Here is a 13,725-nt window from a genome sequence, read left to right as displayed (position 1 = left end):
CACACTTATAAAACTATACACAAACCTAAGTTTTTCTTATTAACTATGTAACATTACTACAGTGATTCCAGTTTTCCTTGACTATGAATTATGGTTCTACGCTGGACTGTTCTAACAAATAATAATTGAAGAAAAGATAATGTTCCTAAAATGCTCTACATAAAGAATACTGGGTGTAGGGATCACACCATTCTGAATCTGGAGAGTTTTCCAAAAGTTCTGTCTCCCACACCCCATATTAGATTTGTGTCAGACAATGTCATCATTCATCCAGAAATACCACTTACATCCTACAAAGGAAACTAATGTAGCTGTCAGTTTCATTACTTCAAAATGTGTGCATATGTAAGGACTCTCTTGATCCTTTATTTATAAGGTATGTAATAGAATTTAGAAGGATTAATGAGTATTATATATTTATATATATATATTATATATCAATCAGTGTATACATGATAAATACATACTCATAGTGTTTTGATATGACTAGCTGGCCATCTTTATTTGCTTTTTTCAGGTCATCAGTCCATCCAAAATTGCCTCCAAAAACATGAACTTGTCTGGCTTGAATGTTGCAATTTTCATTCCTTCTCATACTGATTATAGTATACAAACCAACAGCCACAAGGTAAAACTAATCTTGCAAATGTTCTGAACAATTGGTGAATCCCACTGACCTGTTTTTTTAGTAATGTACACTGTGATTAATGTTTAAAAGTGTCTTCAAATTGCCTGATTCTCACTTGTTTTTTAGCTTTAAGGGGCTCTTGTGAGTCAAAGTGATAATTCTATTCACCAAACCTTTTGTAAATGAATTACTGAAAAACAGAAGCCTCCCCCACAGAACAAATGCTACAGATAAGATGGAGTGTTACACCTGGTTCCTGCTGGGCTCACCTTTAGCATCATTTTGACTTATACTTCTAGATAGGGGTGATGGTTTTCTGTTGCTGTGCAACAAAATACCACAAATTTAGGAGCTTAAAACAATACACATACTATCTTCTTAGTTTTAGTGTGTCAGGAGTTTGAGCATCTCTTCACTAAGTCCTTTGCTTAAGATTTCAATGTGCCAGCCCGGTGGAGTTCTCATCTGAAGCTTGACAGAGAAATTATCCATTTCCAAACTTACCCTGATTGTTGCCAGAATCTATTTCCTCATGGTTGCAGGATGAAGGGCCTGGATTCATACTGTTGGAAGCTGGGGGCTGCCTTCAGCTCCTACAACCTGCCTGCAGTTCCTCACCATGTGGATGTCCCCAAAGGGGGCTTCCAAATTCAAGTTAGCAAGGTGAATCTCTAAAGCAGGTCTGTCACCAAGTCAATTTTAAATAACAATGTAACCACGGGGGTGACATCCTTTACTTTCTCCGTATTCTACTGGTTAGAAGCAAGTCACAGGTCCCATGTAAATTCAAGGGAAGGGGATTACACAAGAGAATGGCCACAAGGAGGCAGGAGGTATGGGGGTGGGGTGGATCTTAGAATCTGTCCCACAGGTGCAACAGGCAAAATATTAGGAAGGTGCCAAGAAGGCATCCAGGGGCAACCAATGCTCTTCAAGAAGGTAAGGCTCAAGGCAGAGATGAGGATGATAATGGGGCGAGCCCAGGAAGACTAACATCTGGCACATTTCTAAATTCATATGGTAAACATATTTGCTCCGTATTTATATACAGAAGAAATGAAGAGCTGTTAAAATTAGAGAAGAGGAAAAAGAACACTGAGGACAGAAGTCTAGTTTGGAAACTCACTCAGTGAAATAAATCCTTGCATTTAACTGCCACTATTTTCTAGGTGGTCTAGTGACCATCTGTTGTTTACCAGTCATGCTCTCCACAGCCTCACCATTCCAAACCAAAGTAGCCTATAACATTATCCTTTTAACTACAAATAACATTCATCCTAAGACAAATTTTGGTAAATTATTCTCTTTCCATTCTCAATGACATTATAGCAGAATGTCACAGATCAACTCCCAAGTAAAAGAATGCACCTTTAACTGAGCTATTCTTTTATGCTTATATAGCAGAGTCTTTAAACTTGGGAATGCAGGGAATTAGGATGAGTAGTAGCCTTAACTACTCTTAGGTTTTGTCAAATACTACCTGGATGGCTTCTCCCTGTATAGGTGTGTCTTTCTAATTGTTTGGTTAGGTTTCTGGAAACTTCATTTCGGTAGAATTCAGGGTTGGGGAATTCACAATCCTATAGTGAAATTGGGGGGTGGCAGGGGGGGGATTGACATTGTGAATGAAACTACAGAAGACTTTATAAATTTTTGTATATTCTTTGAAATAAAACAAAATATACGGAACAAAGAGAATACCATTTTGATCTAGATATAAGGAAGGAAGGCAGACAGGAAGGCAAGCTGGCCTTCCAGTCAAAAAGGCCTTTTCAACTTTAACATATAAAACAGACTACAGAGAGGGAGGAAGGAAGTTAGGAAGTCAGGAAGAAAGGCAGGAAGAGAGGGAGGGAGGGAAGAAGGGAGGGAGGGAGGGAAACATGCAATTGATTTTCACTACTATCTCTTCCTCACAGGATTCTCCTTGGAAATTACCAGTTTGGCCAGCACAGCTCTTGAGCTAAGGGCCAAAGCAAGTGTGGGGAACTCCACAGGCCCCTTATTCCCAATAGCATTAATATTGTGCTACCTGCCTGGTGTCTGTAGGCACTGAACTATGGCCTCAGGTTTAGTACCTCATTTAAGTCTTTCAGATTCATGATAAAAATACTCTTGTTGAGGGAGGAACAACCTAAGACAGCACAGTCGCAGGAGCCATCAGGTGAGAAATTGGGGATCAACAGAGGTGAGGCTTAGAACCTCATGCACCCCTGTTTTGAGAGAAATCTTCTGCATCCATGGATGTTTTGTTGCCCTTGTCTAGCTTGAATTAATACTTAGTCTATAGGCACAGACCTGATCATCTACATTTGCCCTCTTACAGCACCAAATTATGTTTTCTACCTTTACCTTGCATCTACCTACCACTTCAGCATTTTATTAAAAAATAATAATAATAAGGGAGAAATGTGGGATTCACATATAAATCAAGTATAAAAATCAAATGGATAATCATATCTGACTTGATTGTTTATAGTTCATGATGTGTGATCAAAACCAAAAGTTTCTGTGATATGACTGCCCTTGCACTGTTCACATGTAAGAACTTATTCACTATGTAAGAACTTGTTCACCATGTAAGAACTTGTTCATTATGCTTCAGAAGATTGGAGACTGTTGAGAATTAGGCTTGGGGTTGATTAATGATTGTGCACTGAGTCCCCTATACAGAATGTTATTGTTGTTAACAACCATTTGATCAATAAATATGAGAGATGCCCTCTAAAAATAAAAAATACTCTTGTTGAAAATTTCTTCCTTTAATTTTTAATTTCTGGATCCCTTGTTGCCCTCATTTCTAGTTACACCAAAAGACACCTCAAAACTCACGAGAACCAAAATACTCATTGTTCCCAAAAACCTATCTAATAAAACCTTCATGAACTAATTCGAACTTAAAGTAAGGATCTTTATAGCAAAGAATTCCTGTTCCCCCAACCCAGACTTCCTACCCTCTCAACAAGAGGCACTGGCTTTTAAGTAAGGCCTTCTCCTCATAGCCTAATCTGGAGCCATTCCCAAGTCAGACTATTTGTTCTCACACTAGTTTCTTACCAGCTTGACATTTTTACTGTTCTCCACATGTCAAAATCTGGCCAAACCTCCAGGGTTCATCTTCAGTCCCCGCAATTCTTTTCCTCTGTCCCAGTGGTCTCAGCCATGGCTATATAATAGAATCTCCTGGATGATTTAAATGAGAAAAGACAAATTCAATGTCCAAATCACAAGCATGCTCCTTTAATTGGCCTAGAATGGGGTATAAGCACTGGAATTTTAAAGAGGTCCACAGCTAATTCTAATGTGCAGTTAAGGACCATTTTTACATTCAATCCATTAAACTTGAATCATACATTTTGTAATTTAATTACATTTTCCATATTTCCATGTTTAACTGTCTCAGTTTAGAGTGAAAAGGTCTCTTGTTCTTCCAACTGTGGATCCTTCTTTGCTCATCCAGTCAAGGTGGCCTTTTCCTCTTTAAAATATAAAATAGACTCCAGTTGTGTTGTGTATCACTTTGGGGCATGGAGTTGAGAACATTCCTTGCTGTTTAACAGTCATTACTGGCAAAGAATATCAAAGTCTTACTTCCTGGCAGATAGGAGTTAACTACGTGATGGGATTTGAGGTGTTCTGGGTACAGCCTTTGATTTAATTAACTGTTTTACCCTTGGTGTCACATTAACCAAACTTCTGTCATTAGATATTTGTTTATTTGGATTAAGCTTTCACCTCTTTAGCAGCTTTTCATTAGTCATAAATAATCCTAGAAGGATTCATTAAGACCTTTGTGTGAAATGGCTCACTGCTCACTGTTGCTTGTGACAAGAGGAAGCACATACAATTACCATTTGCAACGGCCTTTAGTCTGTCTCCTTCTCTAGGCTGTGCTTTCCACAGGGCAGAGCTGTTGCCATGTTAACTATTATATGCCCATAGCTAGCTCAGTATCTAGCACAAAGCAGACTCACAGTACACACTTTCTGAATGACTGACCTACTGATGAATGAAAGAGTGAATGAATACACTTGAGCAATGCGATGGGAAAACATTAACATGTCAGTTTTCCTGGAAATCTGAGGCCTTGCACATCTCATAAAGTACAAATTCACTTTAAAGTAAACTCAATAATAGTTTAGTGAAACAACATTAGGCTGTTCACTTCTCAGCTGGAATTGTTTCCCCAATTTTCTTCTTCAATAATAATAATAGTAAGACCAATCAACTCTACCATTTATTGAGGTTTTTTGAAGAACCAGACTAATTATTTAGGTATTTTTATTGATCCTTCCAATACTACTATAAAGCAGGTATTTTCATTACCAATTTACAGATGAGGAAACCGAAGCTTACAGAGGATATGTAGCTGCAACAAACAAATGGCAGACACAGGATCTGAGCCACAGTCTCACACCAAGTGGGTACACTGGCTCCTGACACCCCTCCCCTCACCTGTTTTCCCCACACTAACACACATTCTTTCTCCTCCATTCTTTCCACATGGTCACACACTCACATTGGGCATGAGGATGCAGTTTGCTCTGCTTTGTCTGAATGTGTGGTACCCTTGAGTTAAGAGAATAAAAGCAATATGCTAAGAATCGAGAACAACACAACTTCTGGAATTGAACACAAAACCCACAAAGTTTCTCTGCAGCCAATATACAGAGGAGCATGTGGTGAGGTCTTAAGATACTTCATTCCTTAAGATACTCCCCAAGGGAACAAAATTTTTCTTCATATCATACTTGGAAAGAGATTTCCTGCATTGCAAAGGAGAATATGTCATCTAAAAGTAAATATTTCACATCAAATGCAGAAGAATCATGTGAGAGTCCTTAGAAAGGCCTTTGATAAAAGTCAAAGGCATGATATCAAAGCACAATTTAGTGACTCTAATTTAAACGATATGATGCACATCAGTGTGGTCTCATATGGCAGTGCTTGCTGAGGAAAGGAAATATGTAAGCAGGTCTCTGCAGCAAAAGTTGCCTGACAGTCCATGGGAAAAGTAGAGTATGAGGGTCCAGATACTTAGAAAAGAATACAGTGCACACACTTCTAATCTGATCATCTCTAAATGTCACTTTGTACAATTAGATATCTTTAAGAGCTCCTTCTCAAGTAAATATTATATTCTTCATTCAGTAACTTCAGGGTGAGTATCCTAGAGCTCTGATTCTGTATATTTCTGTAAGTTTCGCAAACCATGTATGCTTACCAAAGTAACAAGTAACATTCTCTTATGGCATAAATAATTTTAACCAACATTTATACACAGAAGGAAAGACAAGACCCTACACACACACACACACACACACACACACACACACCATGGATGAGGCTCTGCATGGATGGAGTACTATAAGAAAGAGCAAGTATTTTATCTTAGAGAGTGCTTGGGAGAGATACCACACTCTTCCACTTCATTGAGAATGGCAAAAACTAGTCTGGAAAATTTTCAGAAGTAGTATATAGAAAGGGCAATATATTACTGTCATACATATATAGTCTATATACTTTCTTTTTTAAAAATTTTTTATTATGGTAATATTGATATACACTCTTATGAAGGTTTCACATTAAACATCAATGTGGTTACTACATTTACCCATACTATCAAGTCCCCACCCATACCCCAATGCAGTCACTGTCCATCAGTGTAGCAAGATGCCACAGATCACTATTTGCCTTCTCTGTGCTACACTGTTTACCGTGTGACCCCTCACACATGTGTACTAAACATAATGCCCCTCAATCCCCATCTCCCTCCCTCCTGAACTGCCCTCCCACACCCCTCCCCTTTGGTAACCCTAGTCCCTTCTTTCTATATACTTTCATATCTATATTTTTATCTATATAACCTATGGGTATATATGTATATATGAGAGGTTAAATTTAGATGATGATAGAGGGAAAGACTAACAACAGACGGAAGAGTAATCAAAGGAACAGTCAGTCACTGTGTGACTACTGGGTTTTCTGTGAGGACTACTAGACAGAGCATCAGAAAGACAAGAATGACTGCATTTTTGGTAAGAAAAGTTGACACAATGAGATCGGTGCAAGAAAAATTTCATCTTGAAGATCTATTTCACCACAGACTAATGCACCTACCAGTGAGTGAGAATGAGGTGAGAACATGTATTGCTTGTTCAAATGTATCATGAAAGTTCCAGTAAGTCAGATATTTGAAATACTCCCATCTACAAGAAGCTGGATTTGGTGGGAGAGGAAAAGAGTGAGACTGGCCTTACAAAGAGATGTAGAGATGGGAGAAAGGCTTAAACAAGATGAGCTTTAGATAGCAAGAGAAGAGAAAGCAGGGAATAGTAAGAGTTGCAAAAAAAAAAAAAAAATAGGATGAAGACAATGTTTCCTGAGGGAAACAGAAAGGATAGTCAGGCCTTAGTAGATATAAGAGGAGAATGAGAAGAACTTGGTGTTCTGTTGCTGATTGAAGATGAGGGAAGCCATGTGAGAAGAATACCTGTGGTCACCAGGAGCAGAGGGTAGCCAGCAAGGAATAGGGGCTTCAGTCCTACAGCCACCAGGAACTGAATTCTATCAACAAACCTCAATAAGTTTAGGAATGGATTTTCCCCCAGACAAGAGCCCAGCCTAGTACTGATTTTGGCATTACAATAATTTCGAGTGGAGAACAAAATTAAGCCCACTCAAACTTCTGACCTATAGAACTGTGACCTAATAAAAGAAAGTTGTTTTAGGTAGCTTAGTAGCAATTTGTTACATGCAGCAGCAGAAAATCAGTACGGCAGCTCTGATAGTCACTACAGTGGTTTTCCTAATAATCTGATTCTTCTTTCTTCTGTGAAGACATTGAAAATTCTTCTCTCCTCTAGGGAAACATCTGAACTGTCTGTGGTTGAGGCAGGCCATTCAACCGATGATTAGTTGAAATAGCATGTGTAACTCCTGGGATAGTGAATTTAATGAATTTTGCCAGACCCTGTCTGGCTCCCATCTTTATGCCACAGGGATCTTGGAAGGTTATGATAAAATGAAGCTTCCATTAACCTGGATCCTTACTTGCTGCAATGAGCAGAGATCACTGCTGACTAGACACGTAGTAAGAACAAGAAATACATTTTTGTTGTGATAAACTTTTGAAGTGTTGGTGTTTTTAGTTACTTGAGCATAGCCTGGTCTACTCTATCTAATAGGGAAGCTGAAAACATCAATAGATATGGGTTGGGAGGTGGACAACAGATTTTAAAGAGAGAAAGTAAGTGAATGACATTGAGCAGAACACCAAATGAAGTGATGGAGTCTGCCATGTAAGATCTGAGGAGAGAATGTGCGAGGCGCAGAGAACAGGAAGTGCTAAAGCCTAAGGAGTGGGCTTTGCAGGTAGGAAAAACACCAAGGGCAGTTTGTCTAGAGTACAAGAATCACGAATCTAGGCAGGGAAAAAGTCTTACAGTCTTTTTCCTGATATTGGCATTACAATAATTTAGACCATAGTAAGAGATTTGTATTTTATTCAAATTATGTGTGGAACTCCATCCACATAGAGTAAGTTTCAAGCATCAGAAAACATCAATCAAGACAGGGAAGTTGTACTGTAGTAACAAAAAGAAAATCTCAGTAGGTCAAAACAATATAGACTTTCCTCTTGACTGCACTGTGGCCATCATGGGATGGCTAGGGATTCAGTGTTATCCTCACTCGAGCCCCCAGGCTAATGGAGTCACTGCTATTTGGAACATATCAGTCTCTGCTTCAATGGGTAGAGTCTGGAGGGTCTCAAATCAGCAATTAAATGCTTCAACTCAGTTAATGCAAGTATTATTTTTGCTTAGAAATTTTTGGCCTGAACAAGCTACATGACCTCACCCACCCACAAGAAGCCTCCCAAGTCAGCCTGACGGCTATTTTGGTTTGGTTTGTGATGCACTAGCTTTTCTGAAGGAAAAAAAAAAAATAAGCCAGGTAAATGCAATTCCTGCATTTATCTAGAGGGGCAGAGATTAGTGTGGTCTGTGGGTAACACTAAAGACTACCATCAGAGTGGCTAGATATGATTTATACTTGTAAATACCATCTCAGCTGTTATATGGAGCATGTATTTACAGAAGCAAGAGCAGAAGCAAGAATACAGGTTAAGAGGCTAATTCAGTTGTTCGTGAAAGTCATGCTAGTGGTACGGAGGTAGTTAGCAGAGGCTAGAACCTTAGGCTTACCTGAGGGCTTGCGGGGAGCGGCACGCCCTCGATAGCTGTCCTGAAGCAGGCTGGTCTGCGGACTCCGGGTGTATGGTAGGCGGCCTCTCCTCCGGAGGTGCCTGGGGTGTGCGAGTGCCGCCTGCATGCATGTGACACCAAGGAAAGCCCAGGGAAGCCCAGTCAAGGGCTCTTATCTGCTCAAGTTCCTGCTGGGGGCAACAGCGATGAAATCAAGAGCGAGGTCCTGGAGAGCCTGCAGTAAGGTGCAACTTAGTCCCTTATGCCTAGAGCAACCGGATCGACTTCAAGATGCTCACCACCCTGTGAGTCTGCCTGTAGGTCAAGCAGTAGCTCTGGATTATGTTCTGCACCACCTTCAGGCCCTACTCCAAGGGCTCACAGAGTATCTTCCTGGTGTATGACGACACCATCCCCCCTCACTGACTCTTGTATCAAGGAAATCCACAAGCTTGCACGTGGTCCCGGGATCCAGCCCGGGAACAGGCTGCACCCGGCCTTCCAGCGGCAGGTCCAACAGAGCAGGCGCGTGCCTGGGCAGAGAACTGCCGCACCTTATTCAAGGTCCACCCACTGTGCAGCTTCAACTTCTGCGAGTTTTTCACCAGCTGTCCCATATCCTGCTGAGGCAACATGTCCTGGGGAAGATCTGGAGGCCCAATTGAGTGTTCAGCCTGCAGGACCAATGGTGCTGAGCCATCTTCTCCTGCAACATCCTGCACCTCATGCACAAGCCCCTGCTGCTCGTCACCTCAAGTTCTTCTCGGTGGAAAACTGTGTTCACGATGCACGGCACTCCTCCTCGCTGGCAGTGGGGCTGGAGACAGCGGCAGCAAGGGCGACTGCCTCAAGAGGGCCAACTCCATCTGGGCACAGCTATGTCTAGGTGCGCTCTAGGGGGCTCCTGCTTGGGGAACACTCCTGCAGGCTGTTGTACACAGGAAAGGCTGGTCACACAGTCCCTCCTGGAAAGCATGAGGACGCACCTAGTAGGCTTGGTGGTCTCAGAACAGCTCCACAGAGGTCTAGGCTGCTGGTGCTGTGGGGAGACCCTGGCAGAAGCAGCCCGGGACCCCACCACGCACTGGGAAGCAACCAGGAGGTGTTCCATCCTGCCAAGCCTGGCCTCCCAGGGTCAGGCCCAAGGGACATGGGAGGGCATGATAGCTTTTCCTATTTATATAAAAGACGGTTCACCCCTTTTGTACATTTTTAAAGGGCCTCAGCAGGGAAGCCTTGATGCAGCTAAGTGGTGAGCCCACGTCAGCTTTGGGGACAAGGTTGGGACATTTGGAGAGGGAGGGGACTTGAGGCAAAGACAGGAAGGAGTTCTCCTTCGTAGCTTGAATCTTTCCTTGTTCACGTATACTTCACCTGGGGCTGTGGGAGCTGTGTAGGGGCCAGTGGGGACACACGGAGCAAGGGAATCCTTCCCAACCTTTGAGCAGCAATTCCGGACCCCCGCCACAGCACCGCCCTTTATGAGCACTGTGGGGGATCATTTAATTGTTGTTTGCTTTGTTTTTAATTAGTATTTTATTTTAAGGTTGAGAAAACACACCGTGGATGATGGATTGGGAAAAAGAAAGAAGTTTCAAGGATGACTGCTAAGTTTTGGCTTGAGCACCTGGGTGAATTAAGCTGTTTATTCTGACAAAGAATATTAATGCTAAGAGGTGGGTTAGAGATGTGTTGAGAATCAAGAGGCTTACCTTTTTTTAATGTGTTAATTTTCAGAGCCTATATTTACTGGACTGAAGCCCAGAGGAAATGTTGAAGAGTCATCACATTAGAGATGATGGATATAGCCACAAAATCAGGGTGAGACCATCTAAGAAGTGAGTTTTGTAGAGAAAGTAAGAGAATGAAGGACTGAATCTCCCCATAACATGGGTAAAAGGTGTGATTTATTATATATCTTTTTAATTTTGGAGACTAGCAATGCATTTGTATTTTTATGGGGAATTTGGTGGTGCAGGGAAGATGTAGAGTGACTGCGGGAGAAAATTCCCTGAGAAGGAGAGAAGAATTAGGACACAATGAATGCAAATTCACTTTGAAAAGTATAATGTGCTAATTCAGGGAGTTCTATTAGCAAGAGTAAACTATGCCCTCTAGAAAGAAAAACACAGTTCTGACTTTATATTGTCAGTGATAAACTCTGAGGAAAAAAAAATATAAGTGCATTTAAGAATAACATCAAACAACTCACAACTTTCTATAGCTGTTGCATAGCATCAACATGACATAATTTAGATTGGGAGGTCCAGCTAATTTAGTGACCCTAAAATCACACCCAAGAATGCCAACTTCATTGCAAATGTCCTTGTAAGATTCTCCTGCCTGGTTCAAATTAAAAACTCTCCCAAGATTTCCTTCAGTTACAAAACAAAGAAATATGCTCTAATCAACATGCATAATTATGCATATTACAGTGTTGAGATGATCAGCTTGTCTCTTGGAAAATTATGGTAACCACATTCTAATAGTGTTCTCCTAGGGTTTTGACACAGCCTGACTCCTGGGCTATTCTCTCCTCCCACATCTCAACAATTCTATAGAAATCCCCATGCCCCCTGCCCTCCACTTTTTCACTCCATACCCTAATCCTCTATGATATCACTTTTCCCTAGTGAAAATGTTATTATTCCAGTGTCAGTAATGCCTATCGTATCAGTCTGGTAAGGCTTCCAAAACAAAATACCGCAGACTAGGCGACTCAAAAATAGAAATTTATTTTCTAACAGTTCTGGAGACTGGAAGTCCAAGAAAAACGTCAGCAGGGTTGGTTTCTCTTGAAGCCTCTTTCCAGCCTCCTTCTCTGCGTTGCACATGGCTTTTCCTCCAGGCAGGTGCAACCAGGGCGTCTCCTTTTTTTTCATAAAGAGGCCACTAGTACTGAATTAGCCCCCACCCCCCCACCCTTTATGAGCTTATTTAACTCTACCTCTTTAAAGACCCCATTCCCAAATACAGTCACATTTGGGGTTAAGCTTTTAACATGTGAATTTTAGGGGCACATAATTTATTCCACAACAACTATCTTTTTAATAAATTTGATGGCAATTCTGACTTTACTTTGAATAGCAAATTTATTTCATACTTTCCACAACTCCCTCCTTTCAAAATTCTTTTTAATCCCCCTTGGCCTCCATGACACTACTCTCTCTTGAATCTGCTTATTTCAGTGTCTATTTCTACTTGTTTTCCATCAGAATTTCTCTTCCCACACCTTTCTCTAATTGTTGTTAATTTCTAGGCTTAGTCCTGAGCCCTTTTCTTGTCACTTAAATGATTTCGCTAAGGGGTATTAATTATGCCACATCTCAAACATGATCTTCTTACTACTGATACACACTTTTATAACTCTAGACCAGACCATCTCTTAAGCCTCAGAATCAGGTGCATTTACTTTCTATTGAACATTCTGGAATCTGCTGACCATCTCTGACTAGGGTGGATACATGAAGTCAAAAAAGAGTAGGCACTCTATACACATGTGTTGAGTTCTTTCAGTTCAGTCATTCATGTATTCAAAAATGTTCATTGATCACCTATTAAATAGCAGGCACTATTTTAGGTACTTGGAATACATCAGTGAACAGAGACCAAGATCCTTATCCTCAAGGAGCTCCCATCATAGCAGATGACAGGCAATGGTCAATTAACACACGAGGCTAATTATATAGTATGATGGAAGGTGTTAAGGGCTAAGATTAAAGGAAATCTAAGAGCAAGGTAAGGGGGTTGAGGGACAGGTCAAGTGGGAAGGTTGAGGATTAAATTAGATGTTCAAGGGAACCCCATTGGGAAAGGGATGTTTGAACAAAGGTTGAAAGAGAATAAATACAATCATACCCCAGGCATCTCAAATATAATAAAAAATCTCCAACATACCTCCTTCTTAGAATTCTCAATATGATTTCCATTCATTCTTCTACTAAGGTGAAGAAATTTATCTGCCAAACTATGACACACTGGAGAATAAAAGGATGGTACTACGGACATTAATCAGCACAGTCCCAGACAAATGTGCGTATTTGGATGTGATGGGTGGGTGACTAGCTGGCAACCCAGACAGAAATCTGTCAGTCATCCTTGCTTCCTGCCATCCTCTCATCCCACTCTTCCCCCTATCTTCTCCCTGTGGATCATCTGGTCCTTGTGATATTACTTCCAGTATATATCTTTTCCATTTCTACTACTACTGTCTTAATTCAGGACCTCTGACTTGGATAGACACATGAGCTCAGAAATATTCCCTCTGTGTCTCTGCTGCCTCAAATCCCTTCCCTATATTTTAGACAAAATCTTAAATACTCAAATCTAATCCAGACACTCTCATTTAAAATATTCTTCGGTAGAAAGAGGCGAGTGAAGGGCTTGAGTGAACACATACAGAGGCTGACAAGAGCAGACCCCCTGCTGGTCACAGGCAACCTCCTCTGTGACCCATCACTTGTTTTCCATCCAAATTTCTCTTCCCACTTACGTGTGATGTATAGGCCAGCCCCGCCTGTGAGTTTTGCTGCTATCTAGCTCCATTGGATGCCTTCCCTGGAAGGTAGAAACTCAGGGGAATCAGCCAGTTTATCTTTAACATCCACAGTTTCTGCAATTTCAAATCTAAAACTCAGTGCCTCACAAAGATTAAATGCCCATTATTGTCCTTAAGATGTGGGAAATTAAAAATATATCAGATCTCTCTATATTTCCTATTTCAGCCCAAATGAATCCAATTAGGTTTCACTGCAAACTATAAAATACTCTAGGCTTATTTCCTCTTTAAATTGATTATAAATGTTGATGCTCTTAAGTATAAGTGCAAATTAATCTAGGGAATTCCATGAAATTTTATTTCTTAATTAAGCAATTTAAACTAAATTACTT

General features: G+C 40.8%; 1 long non-coding RNA gene and 1 pseudogene across 1 annotated transcript; both read left to right on the top strand.

Moving 5' to 3' along the window:
* The first annotated feature begins 518 nt into the window (after positions 1–518).
* Positions 519–2,674, top strand: LOC130684499 (uncharacterized). Its single transcript, XR_008998776.1, has 3 exons — positions 519–628; positions 1,171–1,291; positions 2,548–2,674. It is a non-coding gene; the product is annotated as an uncharacterized LOC130684499 (long non-coding RNA).
* A 6,232-nt stretch (positions 2,675–8,906) lies between these two features.
* Positions 8,907–10,091, top strand: LOC118912996 (ras-related protein Rab-40C-like; annotated as a pseudogene).
* The last annotated feature ends 3,634 nt before the right edge of the window (positions 10,092–13,725 follow it).

The sequence above is a fragment of the Manis pentadactyla genome, chromosome 8, assembly GCF_030020395.1.
Source record: "Manis pentadactyla isolate mManPen7 chromosome 8, mManPen7.hap1, whole genome shotgun sequence".
NCBI lineage: Eukaryota > Metazoa > Chordata > Mammalia > Pholidota > Manidae > Manis > Manis pentadactyla.
The sequence above is the reverse complement of the archived record's forward strand: the minus strand, read 5'-3'. Positions and strand labels throughout refer to the sequence as shown.